At 42.7% G+C, this 17,963-nt stretch overlaps 1 protein-coding gene across 1 annotated transcript in view; it reads left to right on the top strand.

The window, feature by feature from the left end:
• The window catches only part of LOC140206242 (LIM homeobox transcription factor 1-alpha-like), a 335,794-nt gene that overhangs the window by 214,998 nt on the left and 102,833 nt on the right, over window positions 1-17,963 (top strand). The gene's annotated exons all lie outside the window — the stretch shown is intronic.

Consider the following 17,963-nt stretch of genomic DNA (forward strand, 5'->3'; position numbering starts at 1 on the left):
TGGCAAAAATATTTAAAATGTCGCTGTCTACAGGTGAGGTGCCAGAGGATTGGAGAGTGGCTCATGTTGTTCCATTGTTTAACAAAGGATCTAAAAGTAATCCGGGAAATTATAGGCCAATAAATTTAACATCGGTAGTAGGTAAGTTATTGGAGGGAGTACTAAGAGACAGAATCTACAAGCATTTGGATAGACTGGGACTTATTAGGGAGAGTCAACATGGCTTTGTGCGTGGTAGGTCATGTTTGACCAATCTATTGGAGTTTTTCGAGGAGGTTACCAGGAAAGTGGATGAAGGGAAGGCAGTGGATATTGTCTACATGGACTTCAGTAAGGCCTTTGACAAGGTCCCGCATGGGAGGTTAGTTAGGAAAATTCAGTTGCTAAGTATACATGGAGAGGTGGTAAATTGGATTAGACATTGGCTCAATGGAAGAAGCCAAAGAGTGGTAGTAGAGAATTGCTTCTCCGAGTGGCGGGCTGTGACTAGTGGTGTGCCACAGGGATCAGTGCTGGGTCCATTGTTATTTGTCATCTATATCAGTGATCTGGATGATAATGTGGTAAATTGGATCAGCAAATTTGCTGATGATACAAAGATTGGAGGTGTAGTAGACAGTGAGGAAGGTTTTCAGAGCCTGCAGAGGGACTTGGGCCAGCTGGAAAAATGGGCTGAAAAATGGCAGATGGTGTTTAATACTGACAAGTGTGAGGTATTGCACGTTGGAAGGACAAACCAAGGTAGAACATACAGGGTTAATGCTAAGGCACTGAGGAGTGCAGTGGAGCAGAGGGATCTGGGAATACAGATACAAAATTCCCTAAAGTGGCGTCACAGGTAGATAGGGTCGTAAAGAGAGCTTTTGGTACATTGGCCTTTATTAATCGAAGTATTGAGTATAAGAGCTGGAATGTTATGATGAGGTTGTATAAGGCATTGGTGAGGCTGAATCTGGAGTATTGTGTTCAGTTTTGGTCACCAAATTACAGGAAGGATGTAAATAAGGTTGAAAGAGTGCAGAGAAGGTTTACAAGGATGTTGCCAGGACTTGAGAAACTCAGTTACAGAGAAAGGTTGAATAGGTTAGGACTTTATTCCCTGGAGCGTAGAAGAATGAGGGGAGATTTGATAGAGGTATATAAAATTATGATGCGTATAGATAGAGTGAATGCAAGCAGGCTTTTTCCACTGAGGCAAGGGGAGAAAAAAACCAGAGGACATGGGTTAAGGGTGAGGGAGGAAAAGTTTAAAGGGAACGTTGGGGGGACTTCTTCACACAGAGAGTGGTGAGAGTATGGAATGAGCTGCCAGATGAGGTGGTAAATGCGGGTTCTTTTTTAACATTTAAGAATAAATTGGACAGATACATGGATGGGAGGTGTATGGAGGGATATGGTCCGTGTGCAGGTCAGTGGGACTAGGCAGGAAATGGTTTGGCACAGCCAAGAAGGGCCAAAAGGCCTGTTTCTGTGCTGTAGTTTCTATGGTTTCTATGGTTCTATGGTTCTATGGCTAAGCACACAGCTTTGCGATGCACCTGTTCTGATGGAGACTGTGGAGGAGATACTGTTGCCAATCCAAACTGACTGGGGTTTGCAAGTGAGGAAGTCAAGGATCCAATTCTACGTGGATGGATTGAGGCTTATTGATTAGTTTTGAGAGGATGTGTCGATAAAGAGCATCCTATTGTATCCGTCTTCGCTGTCCAAATCTTCCAGGGTTCAGAGAAGAGCCAATGAAATGGGCTAATGCTGTGGACTTGTTGTACCAGCAGGCAACTTGCAGCAATCCAAGTCACTTCTCCATAATATTTCATTACCAACCTCTCAAAACACTTCATCAGTGACTGCTGGATGATAATCATTGAGGCAGGTTACCATGTTCTTCTTAGGCACCTCTTCTGAGGCCTGCTTGAAGCAGGTGGGTACTTCAGACTGTCAAAGTGAGAGGTTAAAGATGTTGGTGAACACTCCAGCACAGGTCTTTAGTACTCGGCCAGGTACCCCATCTTGGCCAGATGCTTTCCGTGATTTCACCCTCCTGAAGGACGCTATAACAGACTTCAGGGACTGATATCACAGGGTTATCGGTGGCTGTGGGAGTTTGTGAAGGTTCCTCCATATTTTGACAATTAAAGTGAGCAAAGGAGCATGGGCTCACATAGAAGTTAGCATCATGGGCTCTTATCTTGTATAGCTGCTTCACGTGTGGCACCTTGTCAAAGAACTTCTGAAAATCCACACATAAAACCATAGAAATTACAGCACAGAAACAGGCCCTTTGGCCCTTCTTGGCTGTGCCGAACCATTTTCTGCCTAGTCCCACTGACCTGCACACGGACCATATCCCTCCATACACCTCCCATCCATGTATCTGTCCAATTTATTCTTAAATGTTAAAAAAGAACCCGCATTTACCACCTCGCCTGGCAGCTCATTCCATACTCCCACCACTCTCTGTGTGAAGAAGCCCCCCCTAATGTTCCCTTTAAACTTTTCCTCCCTCACCCTTAACCCATGTCCTCTGGTTTTTTTCTCCCCGTGCCTCAGTGGAAACTATAATAATAAATCTGCTTTTGTTTCCTGGAGAGTCTTAGGCTGTAAGATACAGGAGTGAGATTATACCATTCTTCTCATTGAATCCACTCAGCCATTCAATTGACACTGACTTTTACTTTTGCAACCCCATTCTACCACCTTTTCCTTATAAACCTTAGCCCCTTTACCACTCAAAACCTTATCAGTCTCTGTCTTAAGTACACCCACTGACTTGGCTTTCACAGCCAAATGCGGCAATGAATTCCACAGATTCATCATACGTTGGCTAAAGAAATTTCTCCTCATTTCAGTTTTAGCAGGTTGTCACATTTTCCTGAAGCTGCTTCCTTATATCCCAGAATCTCATATTAGTGGAAACCTCTTCAAGTTTAAGTTTAAGTTTAATTGTCATTCAACCATACATAAATATCCATGAATATGACCAAACGGAACAGTTTTACTCTCCATGTTCTCAATGTCCGGTAGATTGTAGTGAGATCTTGAATGAGGGAACATAGTTACAAGTAACAGGATGGTCGTGAAAGTGGAGCTGGTTGAGAACTTCTTACAGAGATTGTTGTTCTCTATCCTGGACACTTCTGGAATTTAGATCACATGGAACATAGAACATAGAATAGTACAGCACAGTACAGGCCCTTCGGCCCACAATGTTGTGCCGACCCTCAAACCCTGCCTCCCATATAAGCCCCCACCTTAAATTCTTCCATATACCTGTCTACTAGTCTCTCAAACTTCACTAGTGTATCTGCCTCCACTACTGACTCAGGCAGTGCACTCATTCCACGCACCAATCACTCTCTGAGTAAAAAACCTTCCTCTAATATCCCCCTTGAACTTCCCACCCCTTACCTTAAAGCCATGTCCTCTTGTATTGAGCAGTGGTGCCCTGGGGAAGAGGCACTGGCTATCCACTCCATCTATTCCTCTTATTATCTTGTACACCTCTATCATGTCTCCTCTCATAAAGCCCTAGCTCCCTTAATCTCTGATCATAATGCATACTTTCTAAACCAGGCAGCATCCTGGTAAATCTGCTCTGTACCCTTTCCAATGCATCCACATCCTTCCTATAGTGAGGTGACCAGAACTGGGCACAGTACTCCAAGTGTGACTTAACCAGAGTTTGATAGAGCTGCATCATTACATTGCAACTCTTAAACTCTATCCCTCGACTTATGAAAGCTAACACCCCATAAGCTTTCTTAACTACCCTATCCACCTGTGAGGCAACTTTCAGGGATTTGTGGACATGTACCCCGAGATCCCTCTGCTCCTCCACACTACCAAGTATCCTGCCATTTACTTTGTACTCTGCCTTGGAGTTTGTCCTTCCAAAGTGTACCACCTCACACTTCTCCGGGTTGAACTCCATCTGCCACTTCTCAGCCCACTTCTGCATCCTATCAATGTCTCCCTGCAATCTTTGATAATCCTCTACACTATCTACAACACCACCAACCTTTGTGTTGTCTGCAAACTTGCCAACCCACCCTTCTACCCCCACATCCAGGTCGTTAATAAAAATCACGAAAAGTAGAGGTCCCAGAACAGATCCTTGTGGGATACCACTAGTCACAATCCTCCAATCTGAATGTACTCCCTCCACCACCACCCTCTGCCTTCTGCAGGCAAACCAATTCTGAATCCACCTGGCCAAGCTTCCCTGGATCCCATGCCTTCTAACTTTCTGAATAAGCCTACTGTGTGGAACCTTATCAAATGCCTTACTAAAATCCATATAGATCACATCCACTGCACTACCCTCATCTATATGCCTGGTCACCTCGTCAAAGAACTCTATCAGGCTGGTTAGACACAATCTGCCCTTCACAAAGTCATGCTGACTGTCCCTGATCAGATCATGACCTCTTCCCCAGACCATCTAAATGCCTATAGATCCTATCTCTAAGAATCTTTTCCAACAGCTTTCCCACCACAGACGTAAGGCTCACTGGTCTATAATTACACGGACTATCCCTACAACCTTTTTTGAACAAGGGGACAACATTCGCCTCCCTCCAATCCTCCGGTACCATTCCCGTGGACAACGAGTATATAAAGAACCTAGCCAGAGGCTCAGCAATCTCTTCTCTCGCCTCGTGGAGCAGCCTGGGGAATATTCCGTCAGGCCCCGGGGACTGATCTGTCCGAATGTATTTTAACAACTCCAACACCTCCTCTCCCTTAATATCAACATGCTCCAGAACATCAACCTCACTCATATTGTCCTCACCATCATCAAGTTCCCTCTCATTGGTGAATACCGAAGAGAAGTATTCATTGAGGACCTCGCTCACTTCCACAGCCTCCAGGCACATCTTCCCACCTTTATCTCTAATCGGTCCTACCTTCACTCCTGTCATCCTTTTTTTCTTCACATAATTGAAGAATGCCTTGGGGTTTTCCTTTACCCTACTCACCAAGGCCTTCTCATGTCCCCTTCTTGCTCTTCTCAGCCCCTTCTTAAGCTCCTTTCTTGCTTCCCTATATTCCTTAATAGACCCATCTGATCCTTGCTTCCTAAAGCTCATGTATGCTGCCTTCTTCCACCTGACTAGATTTTCCACCTCATTTGTCACCCATGGTTCCTTCACCCTACCATTCTTTATCTTCCTCACCAGGACAAATTTATCCCTAACATCCCAGAAGAGATCTCTAACCATTGACCACATGTCCATAGTACATTTCCCTGCAAAAAAATCATCCCAATTCACACCCGCAAGTTCTAGCCTTATAGCCTCATAATTTGCCTTCCCCAATTAAAAATTTTCCTGTCCTCTCTGATTCTATCCTTTTCCATGATAATGCTAAAGACCAGGGAGCAGTGGTCACTGTCCCCCAGATGCTCACCCACTGAGAGATCTGTGACCTGACCCAGTTCATTACCTCATACTAGATCTAGTATGGCATTCCCCCGGTCGGCCTGTCCACATACTGTGACAGGAATCCATCCTGGACACACTTAACAAACTCTGCCCCATCTAAACCCTTGGAACTAATCAGGTTCCAATCAATATTAGGGAAGTTAAAGTCACCCATGATAACAACGCTGTTATTTTTGCACCTTTCCAAAATCTGCCTCCCAATCTGCTCCTCTGTATCTCTGCTACTACCAGGGGGCCTATAGAATACCCCCAATAGAGTAACTGCTCCCTTCCTGTTCCTGACTTCCACCCATATTGACTCAAAAGAGGATCCTGCTACATTACCCACCCTTTCTGTAGCCGTAATAGTATCCCTGACCAGTAATGCCACCCATCCTCCCCTTTTTCCGCCCTCTCTATCCCTTTTAAAGCACTGAAATCCAGGAATATTGAGAATCACGGGGCGTATTTAAAGGAGCATATACATTTTTGAACAATCAGAGAATTGAGGATCTGGCACAAAGCAGGAGATTAGGTCTGGGGCAGATCAGCCATGAACATATTGAATGATATTGAGGAATGGTTTACTCCTGCTTCTCACAGAGTCATAGAGTTATACAGTTGTACAGCTGGTTCTTCAGTCCAAATTGTCCCTCCTGACCAAGGTGTGTACCTGAACCTCTGTTTGGCTCAAATCCCTCCAGACCAGGTGTTTCCAACCTTTTTTATGCCATGGATCCCTACCATTAACCGAGAGGTTGGTGGACCCTGAGTTGGGAACCCCTGTAAACCTTTCCTATCTACCTGTCCAAGTGCATCATAAGCATTGTAGTTGTACCCATGTCTACCACTTCACCTGAGAGCCCATTCAATATACTCACCATTCTTCTCTGTGAAATCCTTGTCCTTTAAATTTTTCCCCTTTCCCCATAAACTCACACCCTCCAGATTTAGTTTCATCCAGCAGGCTTGTTTGCCTGGAAAAACAGGGCAGTAATAGGTTAGATGCACAACTGGCTTGATCGGAAATAGGAGGCTGTGGTACGTGGTTGAATTCTGGATGAGTGAGAGGTACACGGTGTTGTCCTCCCAGCTATTGCTGGAGTTTTTGGTAAATAGTAATGACCTTAAGCTCCGGGGGTCCAGAGCACAATTTTGCAGAAGACAAGAATGTAATAAAAAGTGAGGTTGTAAGAGACTTCAAGAGACACATAATAAGCAGATAGATGGCTTTCGACATTCAATACAGGAATGCACTTAGATGATACAATTTAGCAGGAAAGATTGGACATATGAACAGAAAACTCTGTGTGTGGCTGTGCGAAAATCTTTAAAGGTGCAAGCGACAGCATGTTTAACAAAGGAGCCAATAAATAATACAGGATATTAGGCATCGTAAACAGAGGCAGAGAGTTCAAGAGGGCAGGAAGTGGGGCTAAATCTATATAAAATATAGCTTGGCCCCAGATGGAGAAGGGCACCGCTTACCAAGACATGAAGGTTTTAGTGAAGGAACAGAAAAGATTTAACGGAATGACTCCAGGGAAGACAAGACGAGCTGGGATAGAATCAGAAAAGGCTGGAATGGCTCAGAGGGTCAGGCATAATGTTTCAGTGTTTTATCTTGGAGGAGGGGAGGGAGAGAGAAAGGTGTGACAGGGACATTGAACTCTGAACGTATAAATGGCTGAAGGATCAATAACCAGATGCTATGAGCAAAATAAAAGCCCAGGGGAAATGTTTATTTTGTGGAACATGTAGGATTGGTATTACCAGAAGGGATAGCAAATATACAAAAGGGAATTAGATCAGGAGCAAAAATGCAAGTAAATAGGGGAAGACTTCCTTGCCCGGGAGCACTGAGGCAAACTGTGTTTGAACTAGGATGGTATGATAGTAGCTTCTTGTATGATCATTCTTCAAATGCGCTGATACCTCCTACAGAAAGTATGGTTGGAAAACAACAGGAACCAAGGACCTCAGACAATCTCCTTGAATGCAGCTCAGATCACATTGGATCACAGTCCAGCCTCATGGAGTCAGACAGGACCACTTCTCATATCAGTGACACAGGTTTTGGGATGACTGGCACTTCACCAATAACACTCTGGTGCAGTGCATGATACTGAAATCTCTGGAAAAACCTGAACCAGTTTCAACCATTTGAGGAAGGGCTGGGGAAGAAGTGAGAAAGTGGACCGTGATAATTAGTATGAACTGTGATTGGGACTGTCCTTTCAGACCATGGCTCAGATCATGTCTTTCAGCAGTGGTCTACTGGATGTTGAGTGGATCCCCAACGTTCACAGGCAGCCTTCTGCTCAAGTAGTCACATGTAAAAGGAAAATCTTTCCAAAGGGGGAAACAAGGAATAATTCCCCATATTCTAGATTCTGAAAGTGAATTCAATGTGGTAAATTGGGGAAAGGAATTACAGAGCAAAGTTTGGCTTAAATCCATAAGGAATTTACTTGAGTGTGTAATTAAGGGAAGAGTTCCAGAACCTGAAACTTTCTAGTTAGTTGGTGAGCCCTAAAATGGATATATGAACCTGAGCATCTTTGAGGAAGTGATAGAATAGTGGAGAGGAAATGTCCATCATGTTATTTATAGGCCAGGAAGTAATTGGTAACATCCCTTTTAAAAGATTGTGAACAGAAGTGGATGGAACAAGGGAACGTTAGCAAGTTGGACAGAAAAGGTCCTTCAACTGATAGGGTGTAACTTGTGGAGCTAGTGCAGTTCTGCACTGTAATTATTAATGATGAACGGATGAGCTAGAAAGCCATGGATCTAAGTTAGTCTAGAACACTGAGCTGGGTGACATTGGGAGCAACCTTTCAATTATAGGGAGGTATTAATGGAATATTAAAAAACAGGAACATAGGTTGGTAGATTCTAATACAGATATAACCATATAACAATTACAGCACAGAAACAGGCCATCTCGGCCCTTCTGGTCCGTGCTGAAATCTTACTCTCAACTAGTTCCACCAACCTGCACTCAGCCCATAACCCTTCATTCCTTTCCTGTCCATATAGCTATCCAATTTAACTTTAAATGACAACATCGAACCTGCCTCAATCACTTCTGCTGGAAGCTCGTTCCGCACAGCTACCACTCTCTGAGTAAAGAAGTTCCCCCTCATGTTACCCCTAAACTTTTGCCCTTAACTCTCAACTCATGTCCTCTTGTTTGAATCTCCCCCACTCTCAATGGAAAAAGCCACGTCAACTCTATCTATCCCCCTCATAATTTTAAATACCTCTATCAAGTCCCTCCTCAACCTTCTACGCTCCAAAGAATAGAGACCCAACTTGTTCAAACTTCCTCTGTAACTAAGGAGATGAAACCCAGGTAACATTCTAGTAAATCTTCTCTGTACTCTCTCAATTTTGTTGACATCATGTGAAGATAATGTGAAGTCACCCATTTTGGATTTAAATAGGACGGAACAGAATACTTTCTAAATGGTGTAAAGTTAAAATCAGTGGAAATGTAGGATGACAACAAACATAGACCTCTGAAGTATCTTAGACAAGTACAAACCAGAATCAAAAGATCTATTGAAATTCTGACCTTTTAATTCGAGCTGTTTGCTGTAACAGAATGAGTCTCTGGTTACAAAAAAACACACCTTGAAAGCTGTGAGATTCTAACCAATGTGCCTTAGGGTGCATTGACCCCAGAAAGAGTGCAATGTGGATTTACAAACCACTACAGATGAATTCCACAGAAAGGTGAGGCAAACTAGAACAGTGCATTCTGCAGTTTAGAAGTTTAAATGATGATTTACCTAAAAGGCAGAAGCTATAATCTCAGGCTTTAGGGACCAAGAGATTTTGCCCAGTTTTCTAGGCCATAAACTCACTCGGTCCATCAGCTACCCCATGCTCACTGATCTATAACGGTCATGTGTGGCAATATCTCAGTTTTAAAATCCCCTCTTTGCTCATATCCCCTAGTATGTCACTTAGTGCTGAACTTTATGTATAGATGCCAGTCTTTGAGTGGCTGTACACCAACTGCTATTTTTGGAAAAATTGGACACAGTCCATTGTTGTGTATCTTCAGAAGACATTATGTCTTCCAACTCTTTCAGTGGAATCATAGCTGACTTACATTATATCCAACCATGACACTTAGCTTCATAGCTCACATACAACAAGATGTCCTGATCTCAGAGTTAAAGTTAAGAATGGATATATGGTATCATATCATCATTTACAGAAAGAGCTCTTCCCCAAATTCTCTCCTGAATCCACTGGCTCTACTTTTTAGATTGTAATCCCAATTCTCCGAATTGATCTATGGGTTGCAATATTTGAGTGAATGTGCAGTGTAGAGATTTAAACTAATTTTAGTTAATTAGTTCAATAACCAGCAGACAACAGGGAAAGTTTTTTATACAGCAAATTGTATTGATCTGTAATGCACTGCTTCGGGTGGTTGTGGAAACAGATCTAATAGTGACTCCCAAAAGGGAAATGGATATATAATCTGTTATAAGAAATATTCCTGGCTATGGAGTAGGAGTGGGTTAATAGTAACCTGGGAAACTTGTTTTAGAGAGCTAACACAGAATTAAACGATGGTCAGATTTTACATTCTGTTCCATTCACCACATTAATACTCATACAGAATTTAACAGGTAACAGTAATAACCACATCCATACAATAAAAAAGCTCACAGAATTGAACATTAAACAGTAATAATTAGTCTGTATGATATGGATGCTGAAGCATTCTACCTGAATGAATATTGGCATCTGCTAGAACATTGACACAATCAAACACTGAACTATTGGCTATCAGCACAAGATATACAGAGAGAGAGTGAACTTAACTATGGCAGCTGGATTTCAGAACAGCTAAGTGAGAGTTCATCAGACTGTGATAGCTTGGAGAAATTCTAATAATTGTAAAAAGACTGGAAAAGTGGAACACACATCAAAGTTGCTGGTGAAAGTCCAGGGCCCCAAACAGTCCTTCCAGGTGAGGCAACACTTCACCTGTGAGTCGACTGGGGTGATATACTGCGTCCGGTGCTCCCGATGTGGCCTTTTATATATTGGCGAGACCCGACGCAGACTGGGAGACCGCTTCGCTGAATTCACCTGCAACTTTGATGTGTGTTGCTTGAATTTCCAGCATCTGCAGAATTCCTGTTGTTTGGAAAAGTGGAAGTTCAGACAGGATTAAAGGGAGACATTAGGTACACTGGTCAAGTCCAAATCGTGGTCAGAAATACTGCTAGAATGATAATCTCATAAATGAGAGGGGCAAAACGTATGAGGAAGTAGATTTAGTAACAACTGGAGCACATATGCAGTCCTGCATTGTGTATCAAGTCCAATAAGAAGTACTGGAGGTTTCTGAAGGAAAGCAATAGCTGGGCACTTCAAACTCCCTGGCTGTGAATGAAATGCTGGAGATCATAGATGAAGGCATGCAAGCAAACACCCTTAATTTGCTATCCATTTAAAAAAATTTAAAATAAACCTTATTCATAAGATACACAAAAAAGTGCAAATCTCTTTATAATCATTCCCTCAATACATTCAGTAGTGTTAACACTTTTCTTGAACCATTGCCAGTCATGCATCCCCCTGGGGTGATATAACCTTTTGTTGTTTGAGGGCCTTCCCCACCCAACTCAGCCCTCCATGGTCTATTGCAAAAGGAGCCTAGACTGTGGACCTTCCCTACAGAGCCTTTGTATTGGCTGTACCAAGCTTCAGCACATTCCTCAGCATGTACTCCTGCTATTCGGCAGCATTCTCTTGCAGGTGTCTTTCCTTACAGACATCTGACTGTGCTGGATACTTATAGATCGGTGTCCTGCTCACTTTTGTACACTGGTACCTCAGTCCTGCAGTCTCTTTAAGCTCACTGGAGCCCTGGCTCTCAAACTTACTACGCTCACTAGGGCCTTGTTTTCTATGCTCCCTTTAAACTCACCAGAGCCCTGGCCCCCACACCCGCTATGCTCACTAGGACATTGTTTTCTATGCTTTAAACTGACCAGCGTGAGTGGAATTGTTACTACACTATTGTGTAATATTTTTGAAGAAACAGTCAACAGTCTGGCAAACCTACCAGTCTAACACCATTGAAGACTGAGGGTGTCAGAATACTGCAGTTATACTGCAGAATGTACCCATAGAGAATGCGCAGAGAATGTGATAATTTAGAAAACTGATTGTCCAAATGAATATCCCACAGTCCAAAGATGTACTGTGGAACCTGCATATTCTCCCTGTGACTGCATAGGTTTCCTTTCAGTGCTCCAATTTCGTCCCCTGTCCCAAAAATGTGTTGGTGGCAGCTTAACTGGTTGCTGTAAATTGCCTCTATTGTGTAGATGGGTGGAAGAATCTGGGGAGTTGATGAGATCTAAGGAGAATAAATAAGGGATTAGTGTCAGATTGTGATAAAAACAGCTGGTTGATGGTTGGCACATAGTGGATTGAAGAGACTGTTTCTATGCTGTTTGACTGCACCACTGTAACTCATTCCAAGCACCTTCCCTATTATCGAGTGTATAGACTGAATATTGCCATGAATGCTGAGATGAGAGGTACTGGTGTATTATCTTGGATTGAACATAGATATCTGTTGTACCCTGATGATTCATTGTATCAGCTGGCATGTTCACTGTTAGATTACACACAGTCCAATCTACTGTGCTGGTAGACATTATTGTGCAATGTTTGTTACATTGCATTACTTCCAATTTTTGCCTCAGAAAGTATAGTATTGAGCTTAGCTTCTTATACTGTAGATACTTCCCACTTTACCTTTTCAGCATCACCCTCTCTTATCTCTCTTCTCAAAGGGTTATCCATCTGCTCCTTAAGTGCCATCTACTCAACTACTCCAAGACCATAGAGTTCCACTTGTAATCACTCACTGAGTGAAGACGTTTCTCTCTACTTTCTCACTGGTTTATCAGTGGCTTAGACCCCCTTGCTTGGGATCCATTTTCTCTGCAGCATCTTATGAAACTATTTCATAAATTTATGAGTTTCTATTAGATTGCCCTAAGCCTGCAGTTTTCTAGGAAAGGAGTTTGTAGGTGTGAATGTATGTGTGCATTCATATGTGTAGAGAGTACATGCATGACTACATGTGTAGGGCACACAAATACAGACACACACGGAGAGTTTTAATATCTATTGTATAGGTTGCATGATAACTTGCCTTTCTCGACATTAATGTTCTCGGCCAGAGTGTGCGTACATGTTAATATTCTGCTTATAGATACTGGGCAAGTACTCAGAATGGAAGAACATGCATGAAGTGACCTGTAAGGGGCCATGTTGGAGCCACAACCTTTCAAATGGTCATAAACAACTTAGGTGCTATGGAAGAAAGTCACATAACATGGTCTGCCAGTGACCTTGAGGAGTGTAGATGAAAAGATTACATTTCAGAAAGATAAAGTAGATTGAAATCTCATGGATAAAAAGGCTGTTTAACTGCTGACTTCTATATCCAAAGGGCTGTGGATTAAACCTGGTTAGATCACTTGGCATTGGTGAACAGTCTTGTACTTTACACTCATGGAGAATGTATATCCTTGGCGAGATCAGAGGAGATATTTATCAGAATAATACCTGGCCTCCAACGTAGGGCTATATATACCCCCCAGAATTTGGTAGATTAAAAGATGATAAGATCTAAGTTTTCAAAATAAATAACTATACCCAATGGTCACTTTATTAGGTACAGCTGTACCCCTACTTGCTAATGTAAGTATTGAATCAGCCAATTATGTAGCAGCAAGTCAATGCATAGAAGCCTGCAGACATGGTCAAGAGGTTCAGTTCTTGCTCAAACCAAGCATCAGAATAGGAAGAAATGTAACCTAAGTGACTTTGACCATGGAATGATTGTTGGTTCCAGACAGGGTGGTTTGAGTATCTCAGAAACTGCTGATCTCCTGGGATTTTCACCCACAACAATCTCTAGAGTTTACGGAGAATGCTGCGATAAACAAAATCTATCTAGTGAGTGACAGTTCTGTGGTGAAAAGGCCTTATAAATGAGAGAGGGTAGAGGAGAATGGCTAGACTGGTTCAAGCTGACAGGAAGGTGACAGTAACTCTCAAATAACCATGTGTTACAACAGTGGTGTGCAGAAGAGCATCTTTGAATGCACAACACATTGAACCTTGAGGTGTATGGGCTACAGCAGCAGAAGACCATGAACATAATCAGTGGCCACTTTATTAGGTACATATTGGCAAAATGTTGGCAGTGATCAATGACAACATATGGCAGAAAGCTCATAAAACTGATACTCCGGGAGATATTCTTCTGATCTGTGATCGCTGCAGTCTGCAGCCTGTAATTTCCCTTTTAAGGATGTACTTTTGAACCGACTAAATGATCTGGCATTTTTGCCAGGTTTGGCAAAGTAGACTCTTGAGAGTGCAGGTACGACCAGGGCAGCCAAGGTGGATGCTGTGCCGAGGCCTAATAACAAGAGATAAACCCGTGGTCAGTTCAATAAGTCCGTACTGATTAAAATGTCGAAGAAGATTAAAATCGTTGAGGACGAAAACGGAAAACAAACAGCCGTTCAGCGATGCCTTTCGTCTTGCTGCTACCGTTGGGGGGGAGGTGCAGGAGTCTTGGGTCCAGTCCGCCAGGCTCGGGAGCAGTCGTTGTCCTGCAGCCATCGGGCTCCTAGACAGGCTTCACATGCCTCCGCACTGAATGGGATCCACAGTTCCGGACTCGCTTTTGGAGACTCTGCAGTTCATGTTCCATGTGTTTTTATTTGTTTTTTACTATTCGCGTGATTTATCCTCTTTTGTACTTTGGATATGTGGTGGTCGTGTGTATTTTTTTAGTGAATTCTATTGTGTTTCTTTGTTTTGTGAGTCCCTGCAAGAAGGTGAATCTCAAGGTTGTACATGATATACACTGATAATACTTTTAATCTTTGAAATTTGAAATAGTCCACTCCTGTCCCTGTGTTCCCATGGTCTTATGACATTAATGTTCACTGTTACTTAACATTATTAAGTGCTGTTAGAATGTGCAATGTAATATTGTGTCAAACTATCAGCATTGTTCAGTTGGACTGACGTTCTCTACAGTATTAGTGTTGGATTCTAATAATGAATTCTGTGCTGCTGAAAATGAATAGGGACTCCAGCAATAGTTTTTTCTGGTATTTAGTAGGACAGTGATGTTCTGTAACATTTAAATCCGGCACTACTACAGCCACTAAGTAGGATGCCTTGTTTCAACAACATTTCTATGAAAGGAACATCCAGCCATCTGACTCAAATCCAATGAACTGGACTTTGTCCTATATTCACGTTCTAAACACAGACTAAGGACAATTAGGGATTCTCTTCGTCAATAAAACTAATCTCTTAAATATGTGCCAAGTCTTATTAACTGACCAGTGTGAGCTCTGGAACTGAAAGTCAACCTTTGCTTTAGCTGTTAATTACCGATGGATGCCTATTAGTGCCTGGTCTTAATTTATGTCTCAGTTTTAACAATACATTTCTGGTTAGTGGAATTTGAGTGTTCATTGTTAGCCTGTGTAAGGTGAGAAGAGTCAGTGGTATGGATAGAGTAGATATTTTAATGTGATGGGGACTGGATTTCACTGATGCGCTTCCAGTGCTGCTGACATTGCAACACGTATGTGTGGTGTTAGTGTTTGGATAGGTGTTTAGATTGTAATGAAGTTGTGTACCCACATGGCAAAAATAAATCCTATCTTTAAATGCAATATATTGGTGTCTGAGTGTGCTGGACGCTGGTCTGTTTTCTTAAGCACATGCTTCTCCCCCCTCTTAAAGATTGACATAACTCAGACTGGGGAGAAAGTGAGAGCGATTGACGGTCAGTTGATCAAAGATACCAAAGCAGATAGGCAGCAACTCAGCATGGCGTGTCTGTGGAGCCTGCCTCTTTACTAGCCTGTGAAAACTAATCCTCTTGCTGTGGGCAAGTGGGATACCTGTCAAGTCAGGAAGCTGCAAAATGCTCCTCATAGAAGGTAAGGCTCTTGCTTTTATGGCTGGGTAAATGGAGGGACCAGGAGCTGAATGAAGGCACATCAGAGGAAGAGCAAGAAGTGGCATGTTTGTTCTCTCAGCAAAGGAGGAATTCTGGAAGCACCAGACAAACTTGCCTATTTTCAAATCTGTTTGTTTCCTTTAACTCTTTCACTGCCTTTGACTCATTCTGGCTCTGACAGCAGAGAACACAGGCAACAAAAATGTTCTGCCTGGATACGTTTACCTTCAAGAATTTTAAAGCGTTCAAAGTGCAATTGAGTTTATTATGAAAGTACATATATGTCACCATATACTACCCTGCAATTCATTTTCTTGTGGGCATTCACAGCAAATACAAAGAAATGTAACAAAGTCAATGGAAAACTGCACACAGCAAAGATTGACAAACAACCAATGTGTAAAAGACAACTAATTGTGCAAATACAACAAAAGAAAAAAATCAGTACTAAATATTACTCAGTGTAATATTTATTTACTTTTTGTAGGCTTTTCTGTTGAAGGGCAACCACATCCACGTGCAATCCTAATTCACAAAGCATTACTCCTGCTGTCAGCTTTATCACCTTTGAAACAGTCTGTTTGTATTTATAATAGAAGCTGCCTTTGTAAAGAGTAACTAGGTGCCAAAACTCATTATCTTTGAATCAAGATTTTGTATACCTAGATAGTCAAAAGTACGGGCTGAATTCCTAGTGTGTGATACATACTGCTTTTAGGGCAGAATAAAACAGAACTTTTGCCAAGAATATGCATTAGAAGAGAATGAAACAGTTTGAAGATTCAGGAAGATTTTCCCCAGTTTCCTCCCAGATCACAGACATATGCTGGTTAGTAGTTTAATTGGCTGTCGATAATTATCCCAAGTGTGGGTGCGTAGTGCTAGAATCAGGAACTGATAGGCACATGAGAAGGAATGGGTTACAGGGAACCAAGTGGGGAATAAAATAGTTCGGAGGGCTGGCATAAACTTGATGGGCTGAGTGGTCTTTTATACAATATGGGATGTTCAGAACCTAGTTAAGCAGAAACTGGGATTGTTTTCAATAGGCCATAATGGTTACAGAAAGAATGATGGTTTATTGAGAAATACAGCCAGAGACTTAGATCAGTCCTGAATTCCAGTGTTGCCTGTGTGGAGTTTGCATGCTCTCCCTGTGACTGCATAGGTTTCCTCTGGGTGCTTCAGTTTCCTCCCACATCCCAAGGAACTGTGGGTTGGTTGGTTAATTGGTCGCTGTAAGCTACCTCTAGTATAGCTGGGTGACAGGAGAACTGGGGAATTGCTGAGAGAGTAACAAACAATCTGCTGGAGGAACTCAGGAGGTTGAGCAACATCTATGGGAGGAAAAGTACTGTTGACACTTTGGATTGAAGCTCTGCATCAGCCTTGATGCTGAGGATTGAAGTCTGAACATCCATCAAAAGTCTGGAAATTGAGGCCCGTTGGCTGCATTGAGTCGGGACCTTCCCTGGGGTTAAAGGACTGTGTATGAGTATGGGTGGGAGGGAGGAACAAGGCTTGTTTTTCACTCCTGTTGTTTTGTTGCTTGTTGTGTTCTGTGAAGCTATGTTGGTGCCGGAATGTAGAAACATAGAAAATAGGTGCAGGAGTAGGCCATTCGGCCCTTTGAGCCTGCACTGCCATTTATTATGATCATGGCTGATCATCCAACTCAGAACCCTGCACCAACCTTCCCTCCATACCCCCTGATCCCCGTAGCCACAAGGGCCATATCTAACTCCCTCTTAAATATAGCCAATGAACTGGCCTCAACTGTTTCCTGTGGCAGAGAATTCCACAGATTCACCACTCTCTGTGTGAAGAAGTTTTTCCTAATCTCGGTCCTAAAAGGCTTCCCCTTTATCCTCAAACTGTGACCCCTCGTTCTGGACTTCCCCAACTTCGGGAACAACCTTCCTGCATCTCGCCTGTCCAATCCCTTTAGGATTTTATACGTTTCAATCAGATCCCCCCCTCAATCTTCTAAATTGCAACGAGTACAAGCCCAGTTCATCCAGTCTTTCTTCATATGAAAGTCCTGCCATCCCAGGAATCAATCTGGTGAACCTTCTTTGTACTCCCTCTATGGCAAGGATGTCTTTCCTCAGATTAGGGGACCAAAACTGCACACAATACTCCAGGTGTGGTCTCACCAAGGCCTTGTACAACTGCAGTAGTACCTCCCTGCTCCTGTACTCGAATCCTCTCGCTATAAATGCCAGCATACCATTCGCCTTTTTCACTGCCTGCTGTACCTGCATGCCCACTTTCAATGACTGGTGTATAATGACACCCAGGTCTTGTTGCACCTCCCCTTTTCCTAATCGGCCACCATTCAGATAATAATCTGTTTTCCTATTTTTGCCACCAAAGTGGATAACTTCACATTTATCCACATTAAATTGCATCTGCCATGAATTTGCCCACTCACCCAACCTATCCAAGTCACCCTGCATCCTCTTAGCATCCTCCTCACAGCTAGCACT

The sequence above is a fragment of the Mobula birostris genome, chromosome 12 (genome assembly GCF_030028105.1).
Source record: "Mobula birostris isolate sMobBir1 chromosome 12, sMobBir1.hap1, whole genome shotgun sequence".
In the NCBI taxonomy this organism is placed as follows: Eukaryota; Metazoa; Chordata; class Chondrichthyes; order Myliobatiformes; family Myliobatidae; genus Mobula; species Mobula birostris.